Source organism: Portunus trituberculatus, chromosome 15, assembly GCF_017591435.1.
Source record: "Portunus trituberculatus isolate SZX2019 chromosome 15, ASM1759143v1, whole genome shotgun sequence".
In the NCBI taxonomy this organism is placed as follows: Eukaryota; Metazoa; Arthropoda; class Malacostraca; order Decapoda; family Portunidae; genus Portunus; species Portunus trituberculatus.
In genome coordinates, this window is record NC_059269.1 from 17,866,129 (window position 1) to 17,889,801 (window position 23,673).

Here is a 23,673-nt window from a genome sequence, read left to right on the forward strand (position 1 = left end):
AGGAAGAGTAACCTAAAGGCGCTGACGGAGGTATTAGCCCCTTCAGTACCATGACACATTAACCTATTCATCTGCTTACGATTTAGTGACTTTATACAGCTTCAGAGACCTAATGTGGGGGATTAAAATAGTGAAGACTATGGCCATTAATCTTCTGACCTTCATAGACTCTTTCTAATGTCAATAAAATCGTCTAATCATACCCAAAATCCAAAGTAGAAATGCGTTCTAGTACTAAAGGTATTAAGTCAACAAGTTATCTCTTTGTTACGTTAGGTTAGGTTAAACTGGCGTATGTTCCTCTGCTACATCTTATTCCTCTTGTTCTTTGATTACTGTTGTTGTCTTCGGCATGTCTATCAATTTCATGGTTAGTTAATACTCTCTCTCTCTCTCTCTCTCTCTCTCTCTCTCTCTCTCTCTCTCTCTCTCTCTCTCTCTCTCTCTGTCCAGCCAGCAGCAGCGGGAGGCAGGGCGTAGGGCATTATGGGAGAGAACTATCGGGCGACGACCCCGGATCATGCTGCCGGCGAAGTAGTTTTGCCCCGCCCCTTCCCCGTGCCTCGTCCTCCCTGCTCATCCTCTCCCTGCCTCTCTCCCAGCTTCACCCTGCCGCTCTTCACCATTATACCTCGCACTACCCAACCATTTTTTTTTTTTTTTTCTTCCAGCGCAACTCTCAAATGATTATTGCCATTTTTTCTTTACATCTGTCCCTTCTTGCTATGCTAACTTGTATCACTTCTTGTAGCTTTTCTTACCTTCTCCCTGCCTCTCTTCAATATTATACCACCGCCTGTCTAATCTTCTGCTCATTGCACTGTCTTCAAATGATAATTACTACTTTTCTTTACATCAATCTTCTCCTCTCGCTTTGCTAAGTAGTATCACATCTAACACCCTCTCTTCACCTTCTCTCACCCTCTCTTTTCAGCATTATACCCCCGTCTAGCCAACCTTCAACTCATTACTCAGCCTTCAAGAGATTACGACTATTAGTGGTCTTATTTACATCATTCTCTCGCCCTCTCTTGCTTTGCTAACTTGTGTCACTTAGCGAGGACAAGAGTGTGTGTTTCCTGCTTCATCTCGAGACCAGCTGGTGACCTCCTGACCCTTGATCTCCTGATTGTTGCTACACATACTCGCCGTCTGCTTGTCTTGGTGTGTTTTCAAGCGCGTGCTCGTGTATATACACACACAAACACACACAGATAGACAGACAGGCTTGCATGCACAGTTTAATTACACACCCACAAACAACACAGTACACTCTCTCTCTCTCTCTCTCTCTCTCTCTCTCTCTCTCTCTCTCTCTCTCTCTCTCTCTCTCTCTCTCTCTCTCTCTCTCTCTCTCTCTCTCTCTCTCTCTCTCTCTCTCTCTCTCTCTCTCTCTCTCTCTCTCTCTCTCAACAACAGTCGTTCACACGTCGATTGCAATCCCATGTGGAGAGAGAGAGAGAGAGAGAGAGAGAGAGAGAGAGAGAGAAAGTAAAAACACACACATATATGTACACGTAAGAACATGCAGACACTGACGCAAATAGAGACAGACGGATAACAGACAGAGGGACAGAGACATGCAGACACGCTATTATGTGTAGACAGACAGACAGACGGACAATTTGCATAGAGATTCACACAGACCACAGGGAACAATAATTGGGGCATTGGGCGCCGAGGTGGTGGTCTGCAGCTGCTAAATCTAATAACAATGATGGCGTTTAATCCGCAGAGAACTTAATCCTGAACTCATAAGCGCTTTGCTCTATCATAAGACTGCTTTCAAAGGCCACAGGGATGATTAATCGTATTCTCAAGAGTTTTTTTACGTTCATAATGTAGAAAGCTTGCCAATTTGTTACTGGAATCATAATTATCATTAAAATCGCATCATTTCAATTAGAGTCTATCAGAAGTAAGGGAGATACGATGTGATGTGGAAGAGTTTGAGAATATTGTCCATAAAGAGAGCTTGTATGTGGAGTGTATAGATGGAAGAAATTAGAATGGGGAAGTAAGGTGGTAGTGATGGTGGTGGTGGTGATCATTGACGTGTAGTGTGTGTAGGGGAAACAAAAGTGAATTAGCTTATTTGCACTACCACCACTATTACCACTTCCATCACCACATCCCTGTCCTTTTTGATGGTGATGGTGGTGGTGGTCACAGTGCCACCTATCTGTAATACTAACACTCAACGACTATTGCAGTAACTCCCAGTAGCAGTAGTTGTGGTTATTGTATTGCAGTTATGAGCATTAACTGATACACGTTGTTACTGTTACTGGCGGTGGTAGTGATGGTGCTGGTGGTGATGTGATGTGTTTAATAAAGTATAAAAGCTTTGAAGTGTTAACTGCGTCGCTAACTCTGTCAGTAACTCATGTGGAATGTATGAAATTGATTGATTTGTTGAGGTAATAGGGGTGGTGATCGTGGTGGTGGTGATGGTAGTGGTGGTGATGGTACGTGTACTGATGGTAGTGGTGTTGATGTTCATGGTGATCGTTGGCTTCTTTTTCCTCTTCCTCCTCGTCTTCCTCCTCCTCCTCTTACTCCTCCTTTTCTTCTCCTTTTATCCTCCTCTGCAGTAAATATCAATAGCAGGAGGATATGGAAGAAAGACAAGAAATGAAAGGAGAGTTAGAGAAAGCAAAATAAAGGAAGATATGAGAGAGGAAATAAGGAATAGAAAATAACAGAGCTCGGAAATAAGAAACAAAAGTAAAAGAAGACAAATGAGAAACGGAAAATATATATAAAAGAAATAATTTGAAGGAAATAAAAACATGATCACGCAAAAAGGACGAGTGGTTAGCCTTTACTTGTTTGCAGTTTTGTAAAAAGAAATTGAACTGAAAGGAGAAAAAATAAGAAAGAAAGAAAAATGAAGACAAAAAAAGAAGAGGAACAAAAAAACACCTAATTTTGTCAAACAAGTTCCTTCAATGTCATAAAAAAAAGTGTCGTGTGAGAGAATTCGAGGAACGAAACACACACACACACACACACACACACACACACACACACACACTCTCTCTCTCTCTCTCTCTCTCTCTCTCTCTCTCTCTCTCTCTCTCTCTCTCTCTCTCTCTCTCTCTCTCACGCACCGCTGGGCACAAAGGTCCATGTTTCCTCTAATTTTTCATCTCTCACTTTAGTCTAGTTCTCGTCATCTTTTGTACATTTTTTGCCTTTTTGTTTTACCTTTTTTTACCTGGTGATGCTGTCTGACCACCTCCTCCAGACCTACAGTGAATGGAGATGAGGAGCTGCAATGGCGGAGGAGGAGGAGGAGGAGGAGGAGGAGGAGGAGGAGGAGGAGGAGGAGGAGGAGGAGGAGAAAAACTTATGTTGTCTACAAACTGACGTGTAAGGTTGTTCTGTTGTTTCCTCCTCCTCCTCCTCCTCCTCCTCCTCCTCCTCCTCCTCCTCATTTTCCTCCTCCTCCGCCTCCTCCTCTTTCCTAATCGTGTCATAAATTTGAATGATTCTCTGTCTGCAGTTGGACGTTCTCTCTCTCTCTCTCTCTCTCTCTCTCTCTCTCTCTCTCTCTCTCTCTACTCTCTACTCTAATCTCTAATCTCTAATCTCTATCAAATAAGGTGTGAGCAAATGAGGGATCAATTAATCTACTGATGGTTAGCGAGAAGAAGTAAACAGCAGTCAGTCAGCCAGTCGATCTCTGCTCTCTCATTCCTCACTCTGGGTCAAGGCTGGCCATGTAGAGACGAGCGATTCTCAGGGAAAGGAGAAGCGTAACCAAGAGGAAGGATAATGCTGCTATATTGTGGCAAAATGAGGAAAGTAAAGGGGAAGATCAGAAGAAACAGGGATAAATTGAGACGGAGTGAGAGGAGATAATACGAGGAGAAAGAGAGAAGTAGAGAAAAAGGGTGGGGATAGCTTAAGGAGGATAGGAGGAGAGAGGAAAGGACGATGTGAGAATTAGGAGAAAGAAGATACGAGAGGGAGATAAAAGCAATGGACGCAAACTGTAACAAGGGGAAAGGAAAAGAGAAAAAGAACGAAGGGAAGGAAATAAGAAAAGCCAGGAGAAGAAAGGGTAGAACGAAATGTGAAATGGAGGACAAAAAATTATATGAAAGGAGGAGATGAGGAAAAGGATGTTAACCGTGACAAGATGAAAGGAAGGGAAAACAGAAGAAGAAGGAGAACGAAGGAAAGAGAAGAAGGGAAGGGAGGAGAAAGGAAAGGGTGACGTGTAAAAAAGGGAGGGAGAAGAAAGAAGATAGGCGAGGGGAGATGAGAGAAAGGGATGTGGACTGTGACGAGATGAAAGGAGACAAGAAAAAAGAAGGCGGAAGGGAAGGGAAAGAAAGAAGGGAAGGGGGAATGAATGACAGATGGACTCGGGGAAAGAAAAAAAAAGAATAGTGAATATGAAAGGAAGATAAAATAGCGAGGAAAGGAGAGGAGATGCAGTTGGGTTACATTCAAACGCGTATGTTATTTTCTTTCTGGCTAAAGTATTCTGTGCATTGGGAACACTAAGGCGGACAAGGCGACGCCGGAAATTTGCATCTGTTTCCCTAAAGACTGCAGTGGGAATTTGTGTTAGTGTGTTTTGTTATGACTTAGTCGGTGGTTCTCTTTCGTTATGATCACCCCCCGTGTCTTGCATAATTCATTTTAGTTTCATTTCGTATTCGCGCCATTTTTTGAGACGTGCGATGGTTAATGAAAATAAAATAGATAAATAAAGTGTATAAAAAGACGATTTGTTTTTAGAGTAGATACGTGCATTTCTAAGAAAAAAATAAAGATGAGCAACATTTTCGAAAGAGACAAATTAGAGAAAGATAAAAGTTGTACATACGTATGGAACAAAGTAAATCAAAGAAGAAAGGAGATGTGAAGCAATAGAAATAAAAATGGAGTCTTGTATGTACGAAATGATAATAATAAAAGTAAATACCGTGAAGAAATGAGACATAAGACCCAGACATTATCAAAGAGCATTAGCAAAGAAGCTTACGAACCTCCACGATGGAAGAGACCTGGAGGAAGAAAAGGAGGAGAAAAAAAAAGACATTACGAGTCGTGAGGTAAGGAAAAGAACGAACGAGGAAGGAGAAAAGGAGAAAAATGAAAAGATAGAAGAGAGGAAGGAAAATAAGGAGGATTTGTGACACGTTAGCGATGTGGTAAGGGAAGATATTGAAGGAAAGATGAAAAAGGAAGGAAGGAAAGAAGGAAGATCTACGAGACATTTGAAGGAGTGTTGTGTGACCTTGAGAATCACCACCACCACCACCACCACCACCACCACCACCACCACCACCACCACCACCACCACCTCCTACCTGCCGCTTACTTTGTCCCCCACCTGCTCACCTGCATCCTTGTCTATCTTACCACCTCTCTCTCTCTCTCTCTCTCTCTCTCTCTCTCTCTCTCTCTCTCTCTCTCTCTCTCTCTCTCTCTCCTTGTTCTTCCAATTCGGCTGATTCTTTCTTTTTTTTTCTTCTTTATTATCTTGTGTTGTCTGGTGGTGGTGATTGTGGTTCTTCTTCTTCTTCTTCTTCTTCTTCTTCTTCTTCTTCTTCTTCTTCTTCTTCTTCTTCTTCTTCTTCTTCTTCTTCTTCTTCTTCTTCTTCTTCTTCTCCATCTCCTTCTCCTCCTCCTCCTCCTCCTCCTCCTCCTCCTCCTCCTCCTCCTCCTCCTCCTCCTCCTCCTCCTCCTCCTCCTCCCACCCAAACCCCTTTCTCATTTCCCAAATCATCGTCTTTTTTGTGGGTGTGTGCAATTATCTGTGTTGGGTTAGTCGGAGGGGGGAGAGAAGTGGGAGGCAGTAGTGACATTTTTTGTTTCCCTCCCTTCTCTCCCTCTCCTCCTGCTCCTCCTCCTCCACCACCTCGTACCTACTCCCATTCTTCCTCCCTCTCTCTTTCTTCTCTCCACGTTCATTCCTCTTACACCTTCCCTTCCTCTCTCGTCTTCTCCCTCCTTCCTTCTCTCCAGCCCAGCCCATCCTGTCCTCTCTTTCCTACCTTTGTCACCTCTTTTACCTTCTCTCCCTCTCCCTTCCTTCCTCATCTCTCTCTCTCTCTCTCTTCCCTCCCTCCTTCGCTACGCGCATGACTGGAGAGTGAGTAAAAGCGGCAAGGATGCATCACCGCTGCGTCACCTTTGCCAACACATTCCTGCAGAAGGAGCAGAAGGAGGAGAGTATTCTGAAATTAAGTAGAATGAAGTAAGGAAGGTTGTGTGAATAATGAACGAAGAAAAATTGTCAGGTGTCGTAGAAATAAGATGAAGTGATTGAGGAAGAAAAAAAAACGATTGTTAGATGTAGTTTTATTTGTGATTTTTTAAGGAGGATGTGGTGAAAAAGAGGAAGGAATTAGAAAAATATGAAAAATTAATGTGTAATCTTTGCCGCCGGAAGGGGAAAAAAAAAGGGAAATGTGCATATTGTTGGATGTTGTCAAAGAAAAGGAAGAAAAGAATAAAATTTAAAGAAGCAAGGAAGAAGAAAAAAATATACATAAAACCATGCAGAAGTGAAGATAAAAAAAAATAAACGAAGGAAGAAAAGAAAGAGCAAAGAGATAAAAACGAGAAAAAAACAAAAGGAAAAGAGGAAGATGAGGAGAAAATGGAGATGAGGGAAGGACGGTGAGAGAAGATGGAGGAGATGATGGGCCGTAGGGAATATAGGGTGGAGGTAGGTAAGGTAGATTCAGAGAGGAGGAGGAACAGGAGGAGGAGGAGGTGGTAGTGGTAAGTTGGGCGGGCGGGCAGTGTTCCCTCAGGTTGTCTTCTTAATAGAGACATTATTATGCTACAGTGAGAACCCGCGGCAGCACAAGACTTGAATGTCAAGTGGGCACTGTTGGGCACTGCCTGGCCCGCCTGAGGGAAGAGGAGAGCACTGGCAGGAGGGAAGGACTAGTGGCGGGGAAGTACCAGTAAGGGAGAGAAGGAACAAGATAAGGAAGGAGGAAGAGAGAAGGGAGAAGTGAAATAAATGAGGAAGATAAAGAAGAGGAGGGAGAGGAAGTAGCAGTGAATGAGAGAAGGAAGATATGGAGTGATAGGAGGATGAAGAGAGAAACAGAAGAAACGGAGAGGGAAAAGAGAGATGAACGAATGAAGAGAAGAGAAAAAATATATAAAAATGAAAATAGCATCAAGAAGGGAAGAAATGAATGAAGGGAGTAGGAAAACAAGATAATATAAGAAAGAAATAGAAGTAAAAGGACAAGAGAAGAAGTACGAGGGAAAAAGAAAAGGAATAAAAAAGGAATTAGAGGAATGAGAAAGTGAAGAGGAAAAGGAAGGTTAAAGAGGAGGAGAAAAGAAGATAATAGAAAGAATGAAAAAAATAAATAACAAGGTAAGCAGAAAGCCGGAAAAGAATGTAGAGGAAGGGGAATGGAAGGAAGAGAAACAAGAGAAGGTTATGGAAGAAAAAAGAAAAAGAATGATAAAGGAATACGCTAATTAAGACAATAAAAAAAAACTCGAGCGAGAATGAGGGAAAGATGGAAATAAGAGAGATAATTTAAACAAAAAAAGAAAGACGAGAAGAGATTAAGAAAAAAAGAGAAATAAGAAAGAGTAATGAGCGTAAACTGAGAGAGAGAGAGAGAGAGAGAGAGAGAGAGAGAGAGAGAGAGAGAGAGAGAGAGAGAGATCCATACACGTACACATCCCTAATTTGCCTTTAATCACACTTCTTTTCTTCTTCCATCCTTCCTTCCTTCTTTCCATCAACTCATTCACCCACTCACCTTCATTCCCCTCCCTTCCATCGCTCTCTCCCTCTTTCTCCTTCCCTCCCCTCCCTCTCCCCCTCCTTCCATCTTTCCTACCTTTCCTTTTACCTTGAAACTCAGAAAACCCTTTAAGACGAAGCGGTTCATTGGTTCACTGAGTAGACAGAAGGCGCGATAGAAAGACTACCATTACCTCATCAGAGAGAGAGAGAGAGAGAGAGAGAGAGAGAGAGAGATGATTTAAAGACACAGAAGAACAATTGAACATAAGTAAAGCTGCCAAGTATACTTCTTCAGTGTTACTTACATACGAGTGTATATCACCACAAACAGAGAAGGTCGAGAAGGCAAAGGAGAAGGAGGAGGAAGCTTAGAAGCAAGACTATATACCTGAAGAAGACTGCGTTTAGTATTCCTAAGCGAAGATTGCTCGGTGGAAAGGAGGAGAGGAGGGACAAGAAAGGGTAAGCGAAGGAGGGAGAGGCGAGAGGGAAGGTGCTTAGCCGTGATGGAGGGAGAAGAAGGGGAGGTAAGGGCAGTCGTCCACATGCCAGGTGTCTGCAAGAGAAAGGAATGTCGTGGTAGGGCGTGTGGTTGGCTTGGGTGAGAGAGAGAGAGAGAGAGAGAGAGAGAGAGAGAGAGAGAGAGATGATAGGGGAATAAAAGAATAGATGATTGAGAAATATAGAAAAATGGTTGAATAAGAGTGGGTAACGAGAGAGAGAGAGAGAGAGAGAGAGAGAGAGAGAGAGAGAGTGTGTGTGTGTGTGTGTGTGTGTGTGTGTGTGTGTGTGTGTGTTTATCTCCGACGCTGCATATGTAGATGAATACAAATAAAGATATATAACAGAAGCTGCATGAATATAGATAAGTGTACCGTATAAACACAAGCACACACGTATGTCCATAGACGGCAAGAGCGTTAGAGTGCAGCATTACATTAACCCCTTCAGTACCAGGGCGCGTTTTCATATTCATTCTGCCTTCTATTTAACGATTTTTTACAGCTTCAGAAAGTTATGTGGGGATTAAAATACTAAAGACTCTGGCCATTAATCTTCTGACCACCATACACTCTTCCTAATGTCAATAAAATCGTCTAATCATACCCAAAACTCATGATATAAAAGCGGCGTCCCAGTACTGACGGGAGTTAATCTAAATAGTCTTCCTTCCATTTCTCTTCCTATACTCGTACTCCTGTCCAAGGGAGAGAGTAAGAAAACACGTGTATCGGACAATATTGAGGAACGTTAAAGTGTTTGGATAAGAAAAATAACTATACACTTCTTATTAATAGTTTTCCTTGTAGTTTCCTCCTTGCTCATAATCACCAAGAGGATGTGTGGATGATAGAGGGTGTATTGTGATGGTGTGGATGAGAAAGAAGGTGATAGGGAAGGCAAAATATTCACTCTTATCATTAGTTACTCTTGTTTCCTCCCTGCATGGTTGAAGGAAGTAATTGAGGGCGTGTGGATGCTAGAGAGGGTAGTGTGGCCGGCGTAGATGAGAGGGAAAGTGAGGAGAAAGCAAAATATTTATCTTATCATTAGTTTTCCTTCTTGTTTCCTCCGTGCATGGGTGAAGAAAGCAATTGAGGGCGTGTGGATGCTGGAGTGGATAGTGTGGGCGGCGTAGATGAGAGGGAAAGTGAGGAGAAAGCAAAATGTTTATCTTATCATTAGTTTTCCTTCTTGCTTCCTCCTTGCATGGTTGAAGGAAGCAATTGAGAGCGTGGATGCTGAAGAGGGTTGTGTGAGCGGCGTGGATGAGAGGGAAGGTGAGGGGGAGGCCGCCACTTGCACGACTCACCGCATGAAGTAATGAAATCACGTGTCGTAAATTGCCTATTCAAGAGTCGTGTTTGGTATGATTGGTGCGACGTGTGGCGAGGAGAGAGGGAGCGGGAGTAGGAGATAGAGAGAAGGGAGAGAGACGGAGAAGGAGGAATAGGAGGATAAGGAGCTAGAGGAGGAGGAGGAGGAGCAGGAGAAGGGGAATGAACCGAAGGGCATCTGATAGCATTAAGGTTGTTGGTTTGTAATGAAGCTATTCCTGTATGTGTTCCTTGCTCATTACTTTATGCTGCACCTCCTCCCTGCCATAATATAGGATAGGGCAGTAAAAAGGCTTCTCTCCCGCTCTCTCCTCCCTCTCTCTCTTTTCTTCACTAGTGGTAAGAAAGAAGGGTAGAACATTTAGAAGACCTCCTCCTCACCCATTGCTCTCTGTCTTGTTCTTCACTAGTATGAAAATAGGAGGGTAGAACAGTAAGAAGACCTCCTCCTCACCCATTGCTTCCTCTGTCTTGTTCTTCACTAGTATGAAAATAGGATAGGAAAGTAAGAAGGCTTCCCCCTCGCTTACTGTTCTTCCTCGCTTGCTCTAGTGGTGTGACCGCAGGATAGAAAAGCAAAAAAGATCCTTCACCTCCTATTTTTTCTCTGCACTTAGACACGTTGACCCTCTTCCAGCTCCTCATTAGCATTATCAAAACAGGATAGTAAAGTAAGAAGACTCCTCATTCCCCCCCTCGACCATTGTTCCCTCAAGACACGCAGTCAGCGAATAATATAAAGCACACACTCATCTTATCAGTTAGTAGTTTAAGGAGTATCAATTATTTATAGACCAGTTAGACAGAAAGTTCTTACGTTACATGCATGCATAATGGGAGACTGAGATTAATTGTTAACATTATCTTAACAATCTGAGATAACACTAAGCACTGATGTTATTATTTCAAGTAATTAGTATCGATTATTTGCGCACAGAGAGAGAGAGAGAGAGAGAGAGAGAGAGAGAGAGAGAGTAGTAAAATAGAAAAAATAGTTGGGTACAGTAGAATCTCTCCTCCTCCTACTCTTCCTCCGTCCTCCTCCTCCTCCTCCTCCTCCTCCTCCTCCTCCTCCTCCGCCTCCGCCAAAGGGAAACCTGTCAGCAACGAAGCTTCAACTCATTTTCCGAGCTTCTTCCTGCCTCCACTTTAGCCCAAGGAACCCAGTCAGGCCGCCGCGGTGATGACTGATGACTCCTGCTGCTGGGGAGGCGGTGGTGGTGATGGTGGTGGTGGTAGTGATGATGGTGAAGGTCAGGGGCGCAGGTTTTTGAACACACACACACACACACACACACACACACACACACACACAGAGAGAGAGAGAGAGAGAGTGTGTGTGTGTGTGTGTGTGTGTGTGTGTGTGTGTGTGTGTGTGTGTGTGTGTGTGTGTGTGTGTACGTATCCTCCTCATCTTTCCTCATCTGGCCTCAGAAATTACGGTACCTTCGCTGAAATAGAACCTTCCCTACTAGAAAAAAGAAAATATTAGTCCCAGAGAGAGAGAGAGAGAGAGAGAGAGAGAGAGAGAGAGACGGCTCATCATCTTTCATGGTACCAACTAAAGTCAACCACTAGATTTCCATTTTCTTTTCTTCTTTACTTTACCTCCTCATCAAAACCCGCAACATTATTTTTTTTTCTATCCCCCACACTCATCCTTTTATGAATCCCTCGTCTCACCCTCACTGGCCTGGGAAGCCTTTGCTATTCGTATCCACACATATGTATACATGTTTCCAATTCATTATCATTACGAGTCGTTCAGTCAGCTGGTCGCCGCTGGAGTCCCGTCAGAAGAATCAATGGCACGCGGCTGACAAACGGCGGACGACCTAATTTGCTTAAAACGTCAGATAGCGCATTAGACCTGTGACGAATGACTCCACCTTGTATTCCACCACTGCTCCCCTTTACTGAGTCTTTGTGGCTTCCTCCGTCCTTCCTCGCACTCAAACCGATATTCTGAAACGATCTGCTCTCTTTCCATGACTATTTTTTTGAAGGCCACTGAGACAATAAGCCTGATTCTTAAGAGTATTTCACCAGTTAATTATGTAGAAATCTTGCTAATTTATCACTAGATTTATAAAGCCACTCTAAAAGCCAAGTTAGCATCGAGTAGAGCCTCATGGAAGTAGTGGAAGTGTAGCGTATAGAGGTGTTTCAGTATAAAGTTCTCAGCATCGTCATCTTTCTCCTTGTAGTGTCTCGCTGGTCCCTTCATGGCCTTCTGCAGCATTCCAACAGTGGCTTCTCTTCTCTTCTATTCTTTATCCTGCGTTTCTTTTCATCTAGCGGCCTAGTCACCACAATGCTACTCGAACTCCCACTCCTAGAACTATTATATTTAGTTTCTTTCATCCACTTGGTTCCTTGTTCGGTTTAGCAGAGTTTCGTATTTTTAAGCGCTTTGGTTTTCTTTTCAAGGGTCGTAGAGATGATCAGTGGAGAGGTGAATGAATATATGCGGATCACATCGAACTGACGGAACTTCCTGTGGTAGGTCGAGTGTGCAGCAGAGCGTGGGACCCCCTGGCGGTGAACATTGGTGGTGGTGGTGGTGGTGATGGTGATGGTGGTGGTGGTGGTAGTCTGGCCGGGCGAATAGTTGATATTCTCCTCAGTGCATTGCGGAGTCACCTTTTCAAGCACCACACCTGTCTTGGGCCACACCTGACACACACACACACACACACACACACACACACACACACACACACACATACGAATCCAGTTGTCCATTCAATACCACGGTTCTGAGGACATTTACAAGTGTGTGTGTGTGTGTGTGTGTGTGTGTGTGTGTGTGTGTGTGTGTGTGTGTGTGTGTGTGTGTGTGTGTGTGTGTGTGTGTGTGTGATAGAGAAAATTAATTGAAAAATGCAAGAAATAAAGCACTAAAAAACAAACCCTGCAAGAAATATATGAAAAAAATCTGTAAATAAAACCATAACACCTCAAAAGCATAAAAAAAAAATAACACAACACTCGCTAAAATAATAGAACACTCGTAAAAAGGAATACAGACTCATCTACTGGACACACAACTGCCTGGCGCTGGGATAAAGTGGTGAGTGCGTTGGTGTGTGAATGAGCGAGCCTATCCCCTCTCCCTCCCAGCGCAGCCTCTCACACCTCGCAACACTGATTGGCGACATCGGCTTCCTATTTATACGACACACTCGCCTGTGAATCTGTTTTCCTCTCCAGTTTGAATCGCACGAATTTACGATGCGGATTACCTTCTTCCCACACAAGAACAGAACCTAAGGGTGAAGGATTTAGCAAGGAAAAGCTCCAGACAGGCCAGTAGACAGACAGACGCGTAGACAGGCAGCTAGTCATGGTTAGGAAAACTATTCAGCTCAATCTTGTTTTCTAAATTCACTGAGCTCGCCGGCAATGGTTAGTTGGAGATCAGAGTGACCGGTAACTACTCTTATTCTTTAGCTTCTTATTGCTTTCATCTTTAACGTTTTGATTGGTATTGTCTCTCGTCAGATAAGAGGGTTGGTTTTAGAAGTATTTAGAAAGACACCCTTGGTAGCATGTGGAGAGATCAGGTAGTCCTAATCTCTCTATGTTTGTAGTTAATTTCCTCTCAGTTCAGAATGTTTCTATGATTTCTCAAAGTGGTCAGATGGAGTTTTGAGATGTGATTTTGAAAGCAAATAGCAGGAGCGGACAGTCCAAGTCTTTCTGTATCCATCGTTTGATTCATCTCATGCAACTTGTTTAGGGCGACTCAAAATTATTCTGTTCAGCTTGTGTAATTGAATTATGAGACCACTGAATGTAGAAAGGAGAAAATTTTCGTGCAACTATATTTTCCGGAAAAATGTTAACTCTGGACTTCATTCATATGAATTTCAATGTATAGTGACTGATTGGTTCAAATAAAGATTCTCCCTATTTTGGTATTTCCTATTCGCACACTTCCCTTTGAAATCCAGCTTACAATAATTGCTTGGTTCAAATAGACGTTTTTTTCAAAATTTTCATATATAGCCGTGGCTTTTGATATTTGGTATTCGCTCACCACAATTAAGCATCACTTCTGTGCTTCATTAAATCCCCTCCCTGTGTAGCAGAGACCACGCAACGAAGTCCCAGATGATTGGAGATTATTCTGCACGGGATTACTTACTTGGACTGTTGTATATTCGTCACAACTGCGAAATGTAAAGTTGCCTTGATCCTTCGTCCAATTAAGCTTCTATTTCTGCCGGGTACAATTAATCATGTTACGTTTTATCTCTACGCTGAGAAGTGTGATCGCTGCCGGGCGAGGCATCGAGGCACCTCTTGTCTGCCTCATGTAGAGTCTCGCGAGTTTGTGTCTCATGCATTACTTAGGCGTGAACGCTGAATCCGGAAATATTAAGTGGCACCCATCATGATCGCATGTTTCTGAAAGGTTGCGTGTAAATAAAAGAACACAACAAAGGCTGGATCGAACTCACCACCTCCTATACTGCTTATGTTTGACGAGATGTGGCCTTGTACGGATCTCAGCTTCCCTCATTCACGGCTGGATCTTGTACCGTATTCTCCAACATTTCACTGTCTTTCCTCGACTGGTTTAGTTTTTAACGTACTGTAGTTGAAGATTTTAGGTTTTCATGATTTCAGTGATAGTTTAACAATGATTCTGCATCTTCATCAGGAAAAACACCCATGAGAGCTTGACTAATTCATTTCTGTGGTCTTCGGAAATTGTTTTGACAAAGCGTTTCTGAACATGCACCAAACTCGAGTGCTTCGTTTTAATAAAGAACTGTTGTGTAACGTGACAAGTGATGTGTATACTGACATTATAAAGAGATAAGTAAATAGTGATTCAACTACGACGTTCCTTTTGGAGTGGGACCGAGAAACTTGTATACCTTATTTTCTCCTCAGTGTGACATGTAAACTTTTCATGGGCCGAACAGCAATCGAGGAACACGGCATAGCAAAGTTACTGTTAAAATAGCAAAAAAGTTAGTACAGTTAATGCTGTTCACGTCTGATGGAGTATGTACTTAACTTTGTGGTAAATATCAGAGTGAATAACTTTGTCCAGTGAGAGAGAGAGAGAGAGAGACGAGACGAGACAAAGGCTAATAATAATTAAACTCGTAATCAATAACACTGCTACACTCACTCACACTTGTACATACGTCATACCAATCAATGAAGCAAACATGATAAGTGCACAGACGTAGAGAAAACCTTGCCAAGACGAAAGTATACAGAACAGTCAGGCTTACGAATCGGGAAACTTTCTCGGCTTGGGTCCACTGTGTTTTTTGTTTTCCTCTCGTTCTTAAGTCCTCCGATCTGCTCTTTTTTTTTCCCCCTATCAAAGCCTCTGTCAAATTTTGCCCTATATATCGTAAGGTTATATTTAAAAATCATCCTTAGACTAGTGACTATAATCTGCTAAAACTCTATCTTTATTTCCTCTATTCTAACTAACAACTGGTGACTCAAGATTTATAGGTTGTCAGTGATAGTGATTAGGTTAAGAATATAGTTATTATCAGATTTTCCAAGGTTTTATTAGCGCATCAAAACATTTTTCTCAGATTTTGCCAGCTATTTTTTTTTTCTTTTGGACCTCTTTTTTTTATATATATTTTGTGTTATTTTTAAATGGCAACCCTCTTATATGAACAGAGCAAAAAATCAGATACCTTTGGCATGAGATAGAAATGAAAAAAAAAAATATATTAATGGAAGTGAATGCAGATGGTTACTGTATATTTCTGACCATGACAGCAACACACACACACACACACACACACACACACACACACACACACACACACACACACACACACACACACACACACACACACACACACACACACACATACAACACAAAACACAAAACACAAAAGTTGCATCCTCCCTCTCATTTTGCCCAGGGACACTTTCATGCAGTTATTTGATCCACAGAGGTTGTATTGTCAAGTTTCATTAGGGACTGTTTGGGGGGAGCTGGCAGGGCTGGAATTGTGAGTGGGAGGTTCAGGCTTGGTTCAGACCCTGCTGGCTATCTGGCTGGTGGCTTGTCGAGTTACTGCAGCGTGAGTTCGAGTCCCGATTGTTCTTTTTTTCATGAGTTTAGTTAAGCAGTTTGTTTCAAGGGAGTCTCTTTGTTGACCACCGCACCGTGACACCCGCTCGTCCGCGTGTGAAGCTACGTGAATGTCCGTCAGTGTATGTGTGTCAGAGAGAGAGAGAGAGAGAGAGAGAGACAGGGTAGGGGGTATAATTAACATTGCTGCAGGAACTTCACTTAAACACTTGCTCGTGGTGCCTTCAAGTACTGGTACCAACAACAACAGCTATGAAAACACTCATGTGGGCAGTAATAGCAAGGAGGCGGCGGCAGGCAGGACGAGTTTTGGGTACATCGCCAGTCTCTCTCTCTCTCTCTCTCTCTCTCTCTCTCTCTCTCTCTCTCTCTCTCTCTCTCTCTCTCTCGTCTCCCCAACCCTGACAACCTCTAATATTGTTACCATCGCAGCGTCCACCTTCTTCTTCCTCTTCGTTGAGTCTTATAACTGGTACTTCTGCTGTTGCTACTGCTACTGCTGCTGCTGTTACTACTACTACTACTACTACTACTACTACTACTACTACTACTACTACTACTACTACTACTACTACTACTACTACTACTACTACTACTACTACTGGTGATGTACTTTTTTTTTTTTTTTTTTTTTTTTTGCTGCCTTTGTAGTTGATGTTGCTAGTGGTGGTGTTCTCTTCTTTCTCCTCCTCCTTGTTTTTTTTTTTTTTTGCTATTTTTACTCTTTTACTACTATTACTACTACTACTACTACTACTACTACTACTACTACTACTACTACTACTACTACTACTACCACCACCACCACCACCACCACCACCACCACCACCACCACCACCTCTGCCAAGACCATTCATCTCTGAGGCGATGATTAGGTTGCGACAAGACGACGTGAAGATGTGACGGTGAGGCTTCCTGGCTTCCTGTGGGCGATGACGGGGCTGAAGGAGGGAGGAAGAGAGGGAGAGTGAGGGGGAGATAGAAAGATGTATGGGTGTACAGGGAGATGGAGAAAGACTTGAAGGAAGGAACGAAGAAGAGGGAAAAGGAGAGGAGAGATTGAGAGATGTAAGAAGGCGGAGAGGGAAGAAGAGCTTGACGACAGCGGTCACCTGGGGCGCCTCCACCGGCACCCTCCGCCGTATATTAATCTTCATTCCGGTAGCTTCGTCCCCAGGGCCTGAGGGAGCGACAGAGCGAGAGGGCGAGAACGTGGCCTGTCGTCTGCGCCTTCTGCTGGTGTTGTTATTTATTGTTGCTCCTGTTAACTTTTATACCTTAGCGTTCTTCTGGTGTAACTTTCTATAGTTTTATACTCTCTCTCTCTCTCTCTCTCTCTCTCTCTCTCTCTCTCTCTCTCTCTCTCTCTCTCTCTCTCTCTCGCAATGCACTACGTAGCATAGCGAGTGACTGAAAGAAAGGAAGAACGTCATTTCCAAAATTACTTTCATTTTTTTTCGTAAGTTCTCGACTCATCAGCATATTTAGTGTTCTCCCTTCCTAGAAAGTTAAAGTTTCCTCGCACTCGCCCATGCACACACACACACACACACACACACACACACACACACACACACCACCACCACCACCACCACCACCACCACCACCAGAGGGAATAATGATTAATAGTCAGAGGACACCACGAGCAACAGAGACTTCCTTGGCCTTCCTTTTACTATTCTTGGTACATCTCCTGCTCCTCCTCCTCCTCCTCCTCCTCCTCCTCCTCCTCCTCCTCCTCCTCCTCCTCCTCCTCCTCCTCCTCCTCCTCCTCCTCCTCCTCCTCCTTCCTCCTCCTTCTTTTTATTAGCTATTATTACTTCAGCTAGTAATAATGGTATGTAATGCCAAGTTAGGCCGACTGCTAAGAGAGAGAGAGAGAGAGAGAGAGAGAGAGAGAGAGAGAGAGGTATCAACGAAGTGTTAATGTAGTCACCACTGATCTAGACTGATGTCACCCTTGGGAACTCGTGTGTGTGTGTGTGTGTGTGTGTGTGTGTGTGTGTGTGTGTGTGTGTGTGTGTGTGTGTGGGTGCGTGTGAGGGTGTGACTTTTCTCTTTTTTTTTTTATATTCCGATGTTTGTTTTTGGCGAAGTAAAATACGTGTTTTATTTTAATGATTTGGGTTTGTATTGTAAGATTTATGCACATGATGAGATTACTATTAACACTTTTATGGTTCACCTCCACTATTTCAAGTCTTTATTTACATTTACACCAGTTTTTAAGGTGTTTTTTACGGTTCTAGATCTCTACATTATTAACTGGAGAAACACTCTTGAAAACCCCGCTAATCATCTCTGTGGCCTTGGAAAATAAATATGGTGAGAAATGAAAGCGTTTTAGAATATGACCTTATCTTTTTATGTGGTAAATAATTTCAAACGTCTTTTCTTGTTGTTTTCCTTCCTCCTCCTCTTCTTCCTCCTTTTCCTCTTCATCGTTCTCCTTATACACCAAAAAAAAAACATTAAAACAACAAATGCAAACCAACAATAGAACTCAAACGAACCAAAACAAACACCATACACACACACACACATACATACATACATACATGCACACATACTCAATATATTCTTTACTCCTCACTACCTTACTTCATCATTTTCCGGACACGCTTGGCTGACTCCATCTTCGCCTTACCCTTACGACTGAAACAAAAGCTGCCTCGGGGAACGCACTTGCAGACCGCGAAGTTTACGCCACAGTATATAAAGGTGATATTTCTGTTTCCGCTCTTGCCTTCCCTACGTGCCTTGCCTGTTGAGTGTCGAGTGTGAGGCAAGTGATTATAAGAGAGAGAGAGAGAGAGAGAGAGAGAGAGACAGACAGACAGACAGACAGACAGACAGACAGACAGACAGACACTCTGACTGACTGACTGACAGACAGACAGACAGACAAAGACACAGAACTTCTGAATTTATGTATTAATTTATTGATATTTTTTGCATAACTTTTTCATAACGTGCTGACAAATTATTTTTTCATCAACACAGAGAAGAGAGAGAGAGAGAGAGAGAGAGAGAGAGAGAGAGAGAGAGATGACCTTGACCTCATAATTCTGAATAGGAAGTTGTTTTTCTTTTTTCTCGTTTTTTTTCGCTTTTTCTCTTTTTTTCAAACACGAACCTCACCTGCCTTAATTAATTACCCTCCCTTCCCTCCCTCCCATCGTGACCTCTGTGTCTGATGTGCTTGTGCAAAAGTTAGGCCTCCTCCTCCTCCTCCTCCTCCTCCTCTTGTTTCTCCATCTCTTCTTTTACTTTTCCTCCTTTTAATTTCTCCTCCTGTCTCTCTCTCTCTCTCTCTCTCTCTCTCTCTCTCTCTCTCTCTCTCTCTCTCTCTCTCTCTCTCTCTCTCTCTCTCTCTCTCTCTCTCTCTCTCTCTCTCTCTCTAATCCCCTTGCCGGGAGCTTCCCAAGGGATCAGGATGAGACACAAGAGACTCTTCACTTTTAATTTGCATCTAAAAACAATAGGATCCGACCCTGCGCATGTATAGGGACGTTGCGTTTTTGTTTTGCCTCCTGCTTCCTATTGTTGTGCGGAGGCGGGACCGAGAGGCTTGTTAGGTAGGGAAAGCAGTGAATATTCAAGTTGTCCTTTACATCCTTCAGTATAAATGGGAGATATGAGATACAGTGTGTAGTGTATTTAATTTAATGTACACGTATATCCATCCACTCATCTATACATGTCTAATCGTATGCTAAAGCTTGTTAGTGACACGCCACCAACAACCATACTGAGTTCTGATCATCTAACACACACACACACACACACTGGCTGTCTTTGAGTGATCCAGGTTGGCAGCAAAGGTCTGCAAGGCAGTAAATAGAACTGTCAGGACGAGGATGGATGTCACCTGGCAGGGTCTAGTCTCTGCGGGAAGCGTCTCGGTAGAGCACGACTGTTCCTGGTTGAGGCACAGAACAAGAAGGAACAAGAATACTGGAGGGCGGAGAGGAGATAAAGGTGGAGCGTAGTACGAGAAGAAATTGGATCGTGTACTTTAACTTTCCAGGAGTTTAGTGCATTTTGTAGGAAGAGATGAAGGTGAGAAAAGAAGCAGAAAAGTTTAGACCACGAAAAGTTACTTCCACGAACACAATACCTTTCTGTAGAAGTTAGAAATGAGGAGAAATTGAATTGAAGTTTGTGATACGAACAAGAACGGTAACTAACATAGACTATTGTTAAAAAAAAAAAAACATCAGGGACTTAAGGTAACGAAATTGTTACTTCCTTTAGTTTAATATTTTCTTATACAAGTAAATTTTAAGGGTAAGAACGACGATTTGCAGTTCATTTTCCTGCAGGAGTTAGAGATGATAAAGACTACGAGAAAAGTTACTAGATATGGAAACAAAGATAAGAGATACGATGTAATATTATCTCTCTCTCTCTCTCTCTCTCTCTCTCTCTCTCTCTCTCTCTCTCTCTCTCTCTCTCTCTCTCTCTCTCTCTCTCTCTCTCTCTCTCTCTCTCTCACCAACTTGCATGCATATTAAGCCGTCATGCATGCATACATACGCGGGACATATGCGACATACATAAACAAATGGCGTGGAAAAAAAAGAAAGAAATTGTTCGCTGCCCATGTTGAGAGTATGAGAGTGAGTGTAACTGGTCTGCATGTGGTGGTGTGTGTGTCGTTTATGGGTGATGTGACCAGTGACTCTTGCTGTGTGTTACCCCGAAATTGTGTGTGTGTGTGTGTGTGTGTGTGTGTGTGTGTGTGTGTGTGTGTGTGTGTGTGTGTGTAGCTGGGTTGGTTTTATTTTTGTTTTTATCTTATTTGTACTCTTTTGAAACTCTCTCTCTCTCTCTCTCTCTCTCTCTCTCTCTCTCTCTCTCTCTCTCTCTCTCTCTCTCTCTCACACACACACACACACACACACACACACACACACACACACACACACACATACCACACCGTTCATTATGATTAAAAAGTGTCACCAGAGTTTTATAATGAAGGTGGTGCATTTGTCGAACTAGCAAAGTGAGAGTAATATATCACTTTTTTTGTCTAGCTGGTGTTGTTTAGTGCTTTCCGTCCTCTCTCTCTCTCTCTCTCTCTCTCTCTCTCTCTCTCTCTCTCTCTCTCTCTCTCTCTCTCTCTCTCTCTCTCTCTCTCTCTCTCTCTCTCTCTCTCTCTCTCTCTCTCATGAATTGTGTGAGTGTGAATGTTGTTAACCTCATCATTTCTACGGTATCAAGTTTTCTTTGTTTTACTTATTTATTTTTTTTATTTCTAGTGTATGTTTTTGTGAGGCTTCTTTGTTTGATAAGGACTGTTTTCATACGCCACGGAAATTATTGTAGAAAATTGCTTGGTTTTTTTTTTTTTCGTATTTTTCTTGCTTTTGTCCCATTAGTGATCTGTAGTCTTCTTTTTTGTCAGTCTATCACTAGTCACGGAAAAAAAAATCTCCTAAAAGCGTCATTAACGTCTACAACTACAGTCTGTCAATATAAGTCGAGATATGAGGCCAAAATTGAGAACACGGTCCGTGGTTTCAATTTAAGGATTTTATTTAGTCTGGGAAAACGATATTCATGATTAAGCGACTAAAACTCATCTACAGTGAGTCGTCCACTACAATTATATGCATATTTACTTTATTCTGACTCACAATAGATAATTCACTGTATGTTTCGCTTCGCCCACACAGTCAGCTGATCACGCCAGTCACCAATTCATCTCCGCTGTGATCGTTCTCTGTATCATTCCACTCTACCATCTAATTTCGCAGCTCACTGTGTAGCACGAGGATCATTGCGCTATAATACTTCCAGTTCGCTTGCTCCTCAATTCCTGTTTCCCGCAGTCAGCGTACGGATAGAAATCCAATGAATTTCACTCGGCCGTTAATTAATCATGCTTTTCACTCTGCATTCGATCCCTTTCCCGGCTAACTCATGCAGCTGTCCATCCGTCACGTCAGTACCTCTTTGCCTGCACGTACAGTCATGGCTGCTAGTATAGTAACCTGTACTCGCTTTCATTTTCATCTTGCTGTGCCTTTAATTTTCCAATTCCTCTTACCTGCTCACAGTCTCCTTATATTTGATTGAGAAAAACACTGCTTTGTACATCACACAAGTACTGACACTCTAAGAATCCTACATTCGAATGACGCTTAGTAGATCAGAGAACTTAGGATTCAGGGAAACTCGCTAAACGCACTGGAAGTCAGTGTAGTTTTGTGTGTTCCTGAACTACTGACCATGACGCTACATGCTACATTCCCACAGGTGAGAAGCGCCAGTAGCAGCGTTCACCTGGGAATCAAGCGACTCCCCGCCATGACCAAGTGCGTCTGTGCTCCATTAAACAAACATCTGGCCGGGCTGTTACGTGCCCTGTGGCCACAATAAAAGGGAACGACTAGGTGGCGCTACCGCAGGACTCAGGTAGCTGGAGGTAGCGAGAGTTATATACAGATAATGGTGGACTCTATTCTGATGAGATGGGAGGAGCGAATGATGGGAATACCTCTGGAGCCGCCGCTGCCTGGGCACTGGTGGTGGTGATGATGCTGCAGTTGGCGCCATTAAAATTCATTGGATTTACATGGTGGTTCAGAATGCTGGGTGGGTGCTGGGAGGGGCTTCCGTTCCTGTTGCTGTTGGTGTTGTTGTTGGTGATGATATTGGTGGTGGTGGTGGTGGTGGTGGTGGTGGTGGTGCATTTACATATTGGGAGCAGTGAAGGACGCCCCTAAATAGGACTAGAGGAAAAACAGTTAAGAGGCTCCCAGGAAAATATAATAAGATTTCTGAATCAAGGACCAGTTTAATTTCTGAGATGTTTTAATGATTCTCTCGGATTAATGTGTGTGTGTGTGTGTGTGTGTGTGTGTGTGTGTGTGTGTGTGTGTGTGTGTGTGTGTGTGTGTGTGTGTGTGTGTGAGAGTGTGTGAGACTCCATGGCAAACCGGATGCACGTAATAACACCTTTGACTCCTAAAAACCTGCGCTTGATACCAATGCAACCTCAGCACAGCCCACCCACTTCAAGAAGACCTCAAAATGTTCTTCGTGTTGACTCCTGAGGCGGATGTTTTATTAACATTGAGATATAAAGGTCCGTGTGATCCGTGAGCGTGCATGGAACACCAACAATCCAGGACATCGATGCTTAAAGACGCCTCCTCCCTTCCCACCTGCATGTGCGTGATCTGCATTGCTTCCGAGCCTTCCTTGTCTTGGCAAAGCGACGCACGTCCCTGTGGAGACGATTGGCCATTGCTCATGAAGCCAAGGGACGCGGGACATTCAGAAAATATGTCGAGGTACTGGAGACGCGTGTGGTGCGCCGCCGCAGGGTTGTGGGTGCAGATCAGAGGACGTTTCCCCGACACTGCTTCTCCTTTACGACCCTCCCTAAGGCTATCAGACCTCGTTTTCATTCATTATTGACTTTACTGGTGTCTACCTCGGCTTAGCAATGGAAAGCCTCAGGTAATAGAGGTAGTGATATTCAGGCTTCTCCTCACCCTGACCGGCAGCGCTGCATCACACTACGCCACAAACTCCAGTCTTACTGTTTCCGTCGTCCCCAGTGCAGGTTCTTAATTAACCCACAGCGCCACGCAGCACCCTTGTTTGCGGGACCCAGTGGCAGTAGACCAAGGCCACTGACACACACAGAGGCACGTGTGAAATGCAGGTCCGTATTCTTCAACGCTTTGCTCTCTCACCAGGACTATTTTCAAAGGCCACAGGGATGATTAGTCTGGTTCTCAATATTGTTTATCATGTTTACACACGTAGAATTCTTACTAAATTATTGCTAGAATTGTAAAAAGAAAAAAATCTTCTTATATCCCTGGTTTTTTTAATGTAATGGAGGTAGTTTGCTGTGGAGGTGTTTCAGAAAATGCTCCATAAAGGTGTGGTGAAAAATATGTATGAAATGTATATAACTGACTCCCGTGTATGAGTACTGCGTGTAGTGGCCTCGTGCCGGAATATAGGGTGAG

General features: G+C 43.2%; 1 protein-coding gene across 3 annotated transcripts in view; it reads left to right on the forward strand.

Moving 5' to 3' along the window:
* Nucleotides 1-23,673, forward strand: part of LOC123504312 (semaphorin-2A-like) — a 558,274-nt gene that overhangs the window by 516,890 nt on the left and 17,711 nt on the right. The window contains exon 1 of one of the 3 annotated variants that reach the window (XM_045254735.1): nt 23,163-23,360. The exons of the other annotated variants lie outside the window; for them this stretch is intronic. The gene's annotated coding sequence lies outside the window, so the exon portion shown is untranslated. Of the gene's footprint in view, nt 1-23,162; nt 23,361-23,673 lie in introns of those variants that run through there. 3 annotated transcript variants of the gene reach the window in all.